The sequence below is a fragment of the Nipponia nippon genome, unplaced genomic scaffold (genome assembly GCF_047370975.1).
Source record: "Nipponia nippon isolate SJK-2023a ecotype South Korea unplaced genomic scaffold, ASM4737097v1 scaffold_2, whole genome shotgun sequence".
Taxonomy (NCBI): domain Eukaryota; kingdom Metazoa; phylum Chordata; class Aves; order Pelecaniformes; family Threskiornithidae; genus Nipponia; species Nipponia nippon.
This window is the reverse complement of record NW_028262336.1, coordinates 121,151,060-121,163,491: the sequence shown is the minus strand read 5'-3', so window position 1 is coordinate 121,163,491 and position 12,432 is coordinate 121,151,060.

Here is a 12,432-nt window from a genome sequence, read left to right as displayed (position 1 = left end):
TGTAATTTCATCATGTCTACACCTCATACTATGGTTTTTGCTCAAGGATATTCGAAGATCTAGGCAACAACTCACTGGCTTTTCAATGTGAACCACTATCTGAGTGACACACAGTCAGCATGAAGACAGAAGATTCAAAAAGGACAGTAAGTGATACTGTGAGGCTGAAAAATTCCACTCACCTACATTTTTTCTCTGTGGACAATATCTATCCTGAATTTCAGTGGAGAGCTTTAAGAACCACAGATGTCTTCTTAAGTTTATCGAAAATGAATTCACAAATGTGAAAGTAAGTTTGCTGCCTCTGGCAGCAAATGGCTGGTGCTAACACTGGTTAATGTGATTGCTCTTAAGACTTTACTGGAGAGCTGGGATCTTAACAGGAGACGTTAGAGAAAGTCTAACTAGTTTAATAAATAGGTTGAAGCTGGCAAAAAGCTGCAAGATCAGATTAAATATTGTAATGGTCCCTTCTGACCTCTAGACGTAGGAAATGTCGAACTCAGGGTTACAGAAACTGCAAAAAATTCAAAAAATTTCAAACACAAAAATCAGTTTCCAAGAACTATCAGGCTCTGTACTGGAACAGGATCAGGTGAGATGAGTATACTTCGCCCAACTCTTCAAAATAGTGGCTAGAAACCTATGTGCAAAGGTAATATGAAAAAAACTCCTGCTAAAATTTTAACAGAGAGAAACATTTCTAAATAAAGCAGAGTTATAGAAGGCTGGAGAACTGCTTGTAAACTTCATACATTTGTTTGGAAAAGCCATCTGCAATCGACATAACACCTACTGACATGTTTTGTCCTGATAATGTAAAATAACAGCATTTGTTAGCAGGGCTGTCAAGCAGTGTGCCAATACTCAACTCGGCCATATCAGCTCCACCAATACAGCTTTTGACCATACCAGTAAAGGAATTAAAATCATAGGAAGCTGAGATAAATAGCACCAATAAAGTGTATTTTTACTCTTAGAAGTAAAAGTTGAAACATGATGTTACAAAGTTTTTGTGTTTATTTTTGAAACTTGTGGGGCGTATCTGCTCTGTTAACAGCAGAAATGCTTTTTATATATATATATATATTTACACCTTGGCTTTTTGTTAACAGGATAGTGTATCCAACTTGAGGTCCAAAACATCTTGTGCGTTCTTACAGGTATAATATTTAGGTCTCTTCTCCTTTCCTTACACCACTGTAGTTCCATCGTCTTCCTTGGAACTGTACAACTCTCAGAGCAAAACTGTGTTTGTGGAAGTAGTCCCACAGCCTAACTTTGGGCATGCACCTTCTGATCGCTAAGTTGGGAAGCCAGGCTTTCTTTCTAGTAAACAGAGAGAGAGAAGCTCTTCCAAAGGGGAGTTCAGACCATGTCCAGACTTACGTGCCAGGGCATGTTCTGAATTTCTAGTTCTGTTGCAGCATATTTTTCCTATCAGACCTGACCTGCTTCCCTGAATTTTCTTCTAATAGAAACCAAGGCACCAAAGAGGAGAAGAGAAACAGAAAAGGAAATTCTTTTATCACCATTATGGTAGGTGCACACCCAGGGTACAGACAATATTAGGGAACACTGTTGGATTTGATCCAGCCTCACTGGATAATGCATAGGCTTCTTCTTTAGAATGTCCTGTGGAAGAGTCTAATATCTGCCTCCTAGTGCTGTTTTTTCTGTCAGGAACTAAAGAATATTAATATTATCTAAAGTCTCACACTAGGTCTGTGTCCCATTATTTATCTTTCTTTATGAAACTAAGTGGAAACATTCATTGACACAAAAAGAAATATTCATTATTTTTACACCTTTCATAATCAGAGTAAACATTTATATGTATGCACAGGACTCTCTCAATTTACCTCTTGTCTTATAGGCACTTGTTCAGAGTGTACAGAAAATTCACCAGACGAAAGTTATGCACCTACTACATCTATTAGTAGGTATTGAACAGGTGCTGTGTTCAGCAGCTGTGCTATGTAAATTAGTTCACAAGCATTTTAATTCCACTCATCACTGACATATCTGCTAATCCAGGCTCTTTCAGCTAATCTACAATTATACACCATGATTTACTTCAATCCTGTTCTTAGATAGATTTTACCCCTGCTAGTCATCAGCATTGTGTTCAGGTTGTACTCTACCGACCATCTAGACTCATTGCAGTGGTACACATGATCCAGGTTCCAGACTGACAGCTGCTTGTCTAAAATATTGCCGAAAATAGACCTCAGCTAAAAACCCCTCTAGAATATCCTCACTCAAACTATGTAATCTTTACTTTGCAGTTGATGTTGATTTGTCAAGATTAAGTGCAAAAGGCATCCTGCTTTTCAACTGGCTGTGATTCACAAAACATATCCCAGGTTTAAAACATCAGATTAGAAAGGTATCACACTGTCAAGTCGTATTAAGACGTCTTTTTGGGGAGAGATTCCCAAAAGCAGTAGATATTGCTTTCCTTAGTGGAGATGACAGTTAAAATGTTACACGTCAGAAGAAACTTGTACTTTCTATCAGCTGCTGAAATGTTTAAATAACAGTGTTTAAGTGCTCTTAAGATTTTATTTCCAAGGATGCAAATGAATCTATCCTGGGGAACTGTGTTCAGCACCTGTAAAGGCAGCTGCAAACCTACAGGACTGTGTGTCAGCAGAGTCCTGGGCAGAGATGCAAGCCTCCTTCATTTTCAGAGCATTTAGCTTATTTAGAAGTCTCCCCCATGCCCCCAAATCCTCACAATTTAATCGGTTTATCAAACACATCCATGCAGCTTGAAGCCAGTCACTTTTCCCAGTCACCTCAGCAGCAAACATACGGTTTCAGTTTTCTACGAAGCCGCTGGGGTATCCACAATGTACTTTGCATAACTGTTATTCCAACTCCTGTTCAGTCAACAGCACCTTCACGCTGGGAGGGCTATTTATGGAGCTTCCTGAATTTTTTATGGGGACTCACACCTCTGTTTTGGCAGCAGAGTCACACCCTGAAAATTAGCAGTATCACAGCTGTCTTTACCAATTCAGTATATAATTTGCACAGACGCTTGTCTTCTTTGAAACAACTTTCCTTAAATATCAGACTGGAGCCTATTTGGATATACTAAAAAAAAAAAATGCATCTCAACATCTATGATTTTGAAAGGGAGATTGTTCTCCCTTTCCAGTTTTTTGGGTTCTTCTTTTTTTCCAATCTCAAAGCCGTATTCAACAAGAAAAATAAAGCATTTATTTCATGTAAAGGTTGCTGCCATGCTCTTTCCCTACCCATGCAACAATCTTTATTGATGGAAACAACTACTAGTTCATTCTACCACCAGCTGTCCTGAAATCCCTGCACATACTACTCATCAAAATATCAAAGCATTCACACTTTAAAACTTACATGAGCAAAAAAGTTAATCATAAATTTAATATCCATTCTATTTAGGAAAAAACTTAATGCAAATATGTCTTAAGTTGTACCATTAAACTAATAATTTGCAGTGAGTTTTCAAATGGCTCAAAACACTTACTTGTGGGTAAGTGATCTGAGCCCCAGTTCTCCACTGACTATAGTGAGAATATAGAAGTCTAGCTCACATATTGACTGTTTCATTTAAGCAGTTTGGTATGCTGAGTCCTATTTCAAACAGGATCGTATTTGTGACATCTTAGGCAGATTCCAATAGAAATGGAAGTTTTCAGAAAGTCAAATATTACCGTTCCTCTTTGTTTTTTTCAGGTATCTTTAGATGGGCAAAAAGAGACTCTACCAGCAGGTTATACACAATTTAAAAGTACAAAACAATTATTTATTGACTAACAGATAAAAAACATAGCTGAAATTTAACTTTAGATGCTCACCACTCCTGACAAAACACTTAAGGAATTGACCCGGTAACTATCAGAGAGGCAGGAAGGGGTTGTCCTCTGCAGCTCCTTGGAAGGGACCTCATTGCTGCTGAGTTGTCATCTGCCACCAATTCCATCAACACTGATGACACCATGACTCGACCTAATAACCCGATGCTTCCTGACTGGTCCCTAATTAGACCACCTAGTCTGACTAGCATTCCTGGGAGGGGCTGGGGAAGCTTGGTTTTTGTTTCCTTCTTTTTTTCCTGTTGGACATTTCCCTGTTGATGTTTTCCACCTTGAACCTTTAAGCCAATTCCAATCTGGCATCATCAGTCCTAGCTCTGTCCATTATTTTACCTTTCTTATCTCTCTACAAACTTTCTCTGCCATCTGAGTCAAAGTCATGCAGGTGTACTACAGCAGAGCTGCATCTTTGATCCCTGGTAGACAGACAGCTAAACTCCTAGCGATGCGGGCAGTTTACAGCAGGACTACAGAGAGACAGTTACAGGGTGCCTAATTCTGGAGGTCCCTAATAAACTTTAAACCTACAAAGTTACACAATTTTAAAACTCTGTCTGAAAGGTACCTAACTTCAGAAACCTGTCCATGAGCAGAAATACCCTTGTGTGGACAGCTAGACTCCTAGAATTTCATTCAATAGCATAAATATAGGTTCCCATTGTCCTTTTCAATTTACAGACATATCCAGTGCATCCACAAGAAAATATCAAATATGACATAGGACACTACAGCATTTGAGAGGAGGAAGTTGAAGTTGCAGGGGAACCTACAGCATCTCAAATGCCACTTGGCACCTTGGTTGGATGACTGAATCAAGTCCTAAGATCTGGGATTCATCTCACCTGCTTTTAGATATCAACAATGTTGACATACATATCTGAGTGGTCAACTGAGAGAAAGATGCACTTTTAGAATAAAAGTCCTCTGACTTTTCTTAGGCATCTACCTTAAGGTGAGATGAGTCATATCTTATAAATGCCTATTTTTTCTCATGTGATTAATTAAGACAGGTTATAAGGACAGGTCACTTATGATGCTGACACTGTAAACTTCTAAATTAAGTGAAATTAAGCTCAGCTGCCACGTGTTTAGTTGCAATGCAGAAAGGAGGCAGAGAAAGAACAAAGTTCCATCTATGCTTTGGGAGATGACTGATATGTCAGGATTGCAGACAGGGAAAAAGACAAAAAGAGGATACATCTGCTCTCCTTTCTTCCTACTTACAAATTATCTTTTAAAAAAATCCAAATTTTCTGTTTATTTTTACCATCATTTCTGTGGTAACTTCTGATCTGTAGATAATTTGGTAATTATTAATTTTGCTGTTGAGTATTAAGAATTAAAACTGATTTATAGGTTGCATGCTATATTTCTATTCCTTCAAAGGTTAAGCTTAAGATTTCTGATGGGAAAATTCCTGAATAAAAAGTCAATGATTGAGAATGTCCTATGATATTTACTTTACATTTGTTACTTAAGCAAACTAAATACCATATGCACAGAAATTTAGCACAAGAGGCAGAGGAAAACATTTGTGATAATAAGTCAGATCTCATTAGCAGGTTCTCTTTAAATTAACTATTGGAAAAATGCTAATTATAAAATTTTAAAAAATTATTGAAAGATAAATGCAATTCAGTACTTAGATCTTCATTTAGTCATATAATACTAATACTAATACTACATCTTATAACAGAAACTTAATTTTCTCCTGTACAATAATTAAGAACAAATTTGTTACTACTAATAATTTGTATCACTGGAAAAGTTGTGTTACTAAGAGAACCCGATTATCTTGAGTTCTTATAAACACCTTTGTCCTCAAAACTGCACTCTGACCTCAGAACTCAGCTGACAGGTAGAAATTCATTAAATGATGAAATCACAAAATACAGGTAAGTGGTTATAATGTCTGGCACTGCTTGATCAAAGTGAATCTGAAGACTCTAAATGATAATCTGAAGGATTTATCACCTTGCCCGACATTCTGCCAACACTCTGCCTAATGCAACCCAGGATGCTGTGGACCTTCTTAGCCACGAGGCCACATTCCTGACTCGTTGTCAACTTGTCCACCAGGATGCCCAGGTCCTCCTCAGCAAAGCTGCTTTCCAGTTGGTTGGTGCCAGCCTGTAGATGCCTGGGGTTATTCCTCCCCAGGTGCCAGACTCGGAATTTCCCACTGTTGAATTTTATGATGTTCTTTTTGTCCAAATCCTCCAGCCTGTCCAGGTCCTGTGAAAGGCAGTGCAACTCTCTGATCTATCACCCACTCTTCCCAGTTTTGCATCATTTGCAAGCCTGCTGAGAGTGCACTCTGTCCCATGATCTAGGTCATTAATGAAGATGTTAAACAGTATTGGCACCAGTATCTAGCCTTGGGGTACACAACTACTGACTGTCCTCCAGGTGGACTTTGTGCAACTGATCATAATGCTTTAAGCCCAGCAGACCAGCCACTTTTCAGTCCAACTCACTGCCTACTTATTTAGTCTGTTCATCATCAGTTTGTCAATGAGGATGTTGTGGGAGAAAGTGTTGAAAGCCTTGCTAAAGACAAGATAACGAATATCAGCTGCTCTCCCCTCATCCACCCAGCTAGTCTTCTCATCACAGAAGGCTGTCATTTTGCTCAGGAACAATTTCCTCTTCATAAATACATGCTGACTACTCCCAGTCACCTTCTTGTCTTCCATGCTTTTGGAAATCTCTACAGCTTCCTGAGAAGGGGAAGAGGAGAAGGAGGTGCTGATCTCTCTTCTCCCTGGTATCCAGTGATAGGACATGTGGGAATGGTTCAAAGCTGCGCCAAGGGAGGTTCAGCCTTGGAATTAGGAAGCATTCCTTTACCGAGAGGTTGGTCAAACACTGGAACAGGCTTCCTAGAGAGGTGGTCAATGGCCCAAGCCTGTCAGTATTTAAAAGGCATTTGGGCAATGCCCTTAACAACATGCTTTAACTTTTGGTCAGCCCTGAAGTGGTGAGGCAGTTGGATTATTGTAAGTCCCTTCCAAGTGAAATATTCTATTCTATTCTATTCTATTCTATTCTATTCTATTCTATTCTATTCTATTCTATTCTATTCTATTCTATTCTAAAGTCATTTCCAGGATTATTCGCTCCATCACGTTGCAGGGATCTAGGTGAGGCTGACCAGCCTGTAGTTCCCTGGATCATCCTTTTTGCCTTTCTTGAAGACACAAGTGATATTTATTTTCTTCTAGTCTTTCAATGGAAGTTCAAGAATTCAAGCTAAAATGATGGGTTTATCTATGGTGACTAAAGCACCAGCATGTGTTCAAAGAGAAATCCCTGGCACAGAGCTGGAGTGGACCGGGACATCAGTAAAGTCTCAAGCCATCTGCAGTAATTGTGTGTCAGGGTCCCATTGCTATTACTGCTCATCATAAAACATATGGTTAGAGGAAGTCAGAGAAGGGAGAGCAAAGTTCAACAGAAAAAGTCTGCAAGGTTAATCCGTGAGGCCGAAGACTGGCATGTCACCCAGCTCTGTTAATTACCAACCCTGTTAAAATGCTTAACTAAGACTAGATGGGAATGCAAAACAAATGGAGGCCTAACTTTAGTAATATTTTTAACTGAAAACAAACAAACAAAAAATCTAAAGAGCAGTTCTGAAAGAGAGCTCATAATTGTCACTGATGCGTTCACAGAAAAATCTCACTGACCCTGTAAAAGGGATGTTAATGTTGCCATCCTCTCTTTCCCACTGTTTGCTCTCTCTGCTCTCTTCACCCCAGATTTCCAGTAGAAAATTTAGTCCCTGAATCAACAGCACACTCCTACATTAATGAAAATGTTGATTTATAGCCCAAGTGCACCTTTAATTATGCCAATTAATTAATTATTTTCTGTTACTGGTATAGTGATGACAGAGTGACAAAATACCCTGTTAACGTATTTCTTGGCATAGAAAGTAATTCTAGAAGAACAGGGAATCTTCCTCTGGGAATGTTAAACTGTACAAATTGTACACATTTTCAGGGTTATCACCATAAACAATCCTCTTGCTTTCCACCAGACATGCAGAGATTTAAGCACTTAAATCTAAACAAAATACTATGACTTTCAAATCTGCTGAATATCTGTTTTTCCCCTTGGTATCTGGTACTAATCCTCTGAAAATGAGGCTTTTTATAAGTCCTTTAAATCAGAAAGCAGAAGTGGGATACGTCTCCCCAAACATCAAAAGGCAGATACAGTTGTCCATGCATAGTCATCTAGTAATATATGGAGGGTCCTAGGGTATCAAAGACTTCCAAATGGGGCTGGCAGAAATGTCACAGGAACTAGATCTGTTCCCTACTAGACCGATAGCTGCAGGCAAAGAAGGATACATGTGTGCCTCTTAAATATCAGTAGATGTGTAGACAAGTGAGTTCAGCCCCAGTTGTCCAGATATCAAAACAAAGCTGATGATTGTCAGTGCTCTTCCTGAGACACAGTGTAGTCCAGAAGGAGATTTATCTTGTGCTGTAACAGAGCTAAAAGAGGTGGAATGAATTATACTCTTCTTCAGGGATTTGGACTACTAATTCAGGCTACATAATTAACATTCAACCAACTAAATTTAGGAGATACTAATCCCATTCAGTCAGTTATTCAGGACTTGATTCAACTTCCCTAACATAAGTGTTTCATGTTGTTTGACATAGCCCAAGGAATCTTGCCTGGTCTCCACCTGTTGGACATGGTCTTTCTCAGGCCTCATCTGCCATTCGCATGCAGCTGTCTGGGATATCTCAGAGTTTCACGAAGGGCACTGGTGCCTGTATTTAAGCAAGCAAACCTGGCCCTTTTAGTAGTACAATGGGAAAACAGTTCTCATCCTCCATGTATAGAAAATTATTCACCCAAGCACCTGAAGTATGAAGACAGAATGTATTGCAGGACTCTGAAAGGTGCTCACGCCCTTGAACTCCCAAGTCTAATCAACTCTCACAGCTCAGAAAATTATGCATGACATACTGAGTACTATCAAAGGAGTCAGAAATCTAAGCAGAGCCAGAATTCAGATGTCCTGACTTCCAAACCTCTGTTAAAATATGCAGCACTATTCAACATGGACCAGATGCACTACTCATTAAAGATCTACGTGGAGAAGACTTTTATTGATTTCAGCTATAGGTCTGACTCAATACGAGCTATTTCTTCAAGTATAAATTCTCATGTTTTACCTTTAAAAGTCCATGAGGCAGCCCGGGAAATATTCCATGCTGTATGATGATTGCTTTTTCTCTTTGTTGTTTGCCTCTTGTTCTGGAGATCAATATTAGAGATTTGCTCATACAAGAGTTAAGAGCCCTGTTCTTAGTGATTGAATTATTCCATGATAATCTACCCCCTTGAGCTATTATAAAAAGTGACTTAATAATGTTGCCTAAATGACATTTGAATATGATACAGCTGTCTGAATCATATTGTTATAACTGCCTTTTGATTGCTAGAAAAACAATTCCAATCATTCTTTTATCATTCTCATTACTATGATGAAAAAGCACCTCTTTGAAAAAAGAACCAACAAAAATCACAGCAAAGAAAATAAGGGTTTCTGAAAACACTTTTTTTTTTTTTAAACTGGGTGACCATATCCTTTAAATACCTTTTTTGCCTTTCTTAAGCAAAACTTTTGAATGCACTGCATTGATATTGTTATAAAATTCTCTTCTTCTAATCAGATCCAAATCCAGATCATCAAATGAGAAAAATCACCATTAGTGTCCAAGTCATTACGGGAGCAGGCATTCCCAAATTAATATAAAGATGCGTGACTACTAAAAGTATCAACTTGGAGAGACTTGTATCAAACTACTTTTGACTAGGAAAAATAGGCCAAATGATAAGCTGATGTAGCCCCCCAGTACATGCTGAGCTGAGAAAAGTCCTCTGGAGATATCTGCACTTGCCTCCAAGGACAGTATCAAGGACATTTTCATGACTAGAGTGAAGGCTGCGCAGACAAAAAAAAACCAAGCACCCATTCAGGGTGCTATCAAAGCTCACACCCCTGAAATGGTTTGTCTCCATGTTTTTAGCCTGTTCAAATGAAATCATACATTGCAGCACACCCAGACAAGCTGTCTGCCAGCACCCTGCAGAAAGCCCATAAGGCAGCTCTGTGGACAGGATGCTGGTGGCAGGTGTAACATACCATCTGCACAGCCATCTGGAGACTACCCTTCCTCAGGGTACAGACGTAACACCAAGGCCTCATTCTTCTTCCACTGACATGAGAAGGAATTTCAAACAACTCTATCAAAGTCGTTGCCCACCTCCCCTCCATGAAGGTTTCATTGATGAAAATAGAATCAGGGCCCTGACCTAAGCTAGAGAGAAGGGTGTTCAGCACTTGGCTGAATTTTGAGTTTTTCCTGCTAGAGGCTCTGATACAGCAGCAAGGAAATAAAACCTAGCTGACAGAAAGAATTTATCAAGCCTATTAATGAATATTTAGTATAACCAGGCAAGCTGCCTGGAAAATATGCCTCCAATGCAAAGCATATATACAGAATAACCCCTTATTTCTAGAAATCCCTTTCCTGTGAAAGCAATTTCCAGAATATCATCTTTCATTGGAACCAAAACAGCTTCAAACTTCTTCCTTTCTATTCTGGACCATCTTTGATGCAGCATTAATTAATATGGTATCACAGGATGCAGTGATCTCGAAAACAAAGAGACTTTCATGGAAAGTAACTCTGATGCTGGAACAAGAGTAGCAGTATTTTAGGAACATGGCTTTATTTCCTGTGTATAATGTAGTCCAACCTAGGATTCTTTTCTTCTGTATTCAGATCCTTTTTAAATTTCTCTGTGATACTAGTAGAGGAAGAAAATCTTATGAAGAATTCTTGCCTACAAAACCAATAAAAATTGTAATAAATCCAACGTTCTGATCCCATTTTTTTTCCATGTCACATGACTTTTCAACTAAGTTATCTCATGGCAGTGATGCTGACTCTATGGCACAAATGCTGGCACCAGCGCACAGTGCTCCTGGCTGTGTCAGAATCTAGCTGACTCAAAGCATCCAGGCCTATCAATAAATTTTTTAATATAACCAGGAAAGTATGCCTCCAATGCAAAATGTATCTAGAGTAACACCTTATTTCTATAAATCTCTTTTCCCTGAAGGTAATTCCCAGAATGTATCTTTCACCATATCCATAAAAGAGCCAAAACATCTTCCTTTCCATTATTCTGGGGCTATTGTGGAAGGTGCATCCCACAGGACATCCCAGAGATTTTTTCCATATATCATGCAAGACTGAGAAGCACCTTAGAAAGCTCTGGTTTCTGCTCCCCATCCAGCTCATCTGCTGAGATTTTGACCCACTAGGGGATTTTGAACACCCAGATCTCAAAGACTCTAAAATATACTAGAAAATTAATGTGATGGGCATGTATATTTCTAAAAGCTAGGCTTCAAGTTAAAGCAAGCACTTCTACTTCCTCTATGTTCAACCAAGAGAGATTGCCATTTTCATATGACTATTCATCCCACCTCTTAAGAGCTGCCTGCCACAGGATGACTTATTTTCAGGAGAGGTTCTCATTACACCCACTACTGACTTCAGAGGAATTGTAGATAGCCAGTTAGGGACAGATGTCTAACTTCTGAATGCATCAAGCTGAGTGAGATGATCCTCCACTTATTATTCAAATTAGGTTTTTCTAACAAACTCAGTAAAATGACTTCTGGTTTGCTCCTTTGTTAAGTATAAAGAGACATCAGTAATTCTTTGCCCGCCTAATACATATATTAGACAGTAAACACATAATTGATGCAATCTTCCCCCTCCAGGTTGATATTCAAAACCATCCTTAATTTTTCTTGACCACTTAGTTGTACCAAATAGCTTTCCAGATCTCTTTAGACTCATCAGAGTTCATCCAGAATTATTTCTGCACACAGCACCAGCATCACAATTTTAAAGAACATTGAGTATTCATGTAATAACCTAGAATATTTTTTTTCTTCCTTAGTTAGCTGCTCCATTGTCTCCCAAAATATTTTAAAACCTGAAACTATGGAAGCTAATTCCTCACTTAAAAGCACTTTATTGATCATAAAGACCTTGGCACATGACAGCCACAAAACCCTACTAACATGTACTCAGCTATATTGGCAAATCTGAATGCTGGCTGCTTTATTCCAGTGAAATAAGCTACATGGGCAAAAAAAAAAGGACATTTTTGTCAATATAACTAGAACTCCATTAAGGGGTTTTGTTGCCTTGGCCAAAGATCTCACCTCATCATATGCCTGTTTCTAATAGCTGTACAAGTAGGAGGTTGCAATGCAGGCGTATGCATAAACAGGTAAAGGACAGATGTTTTACTAAGAGACCAAATGTTAAGATATTGAGCATCCTCAGTTCCCATGAATAAAGGGATTTGGCCAATTCATACAATGCATCTCTGGTTCAGCAAAGCATATAAGTATGTGCTTAACTTTAAGGATGTGGCTAAATCCCACTGAAAACAATGAGTTAAATACGTACTTAAACGCATTATTGTAGGAAGACTGGATTACTCATGTACTTAG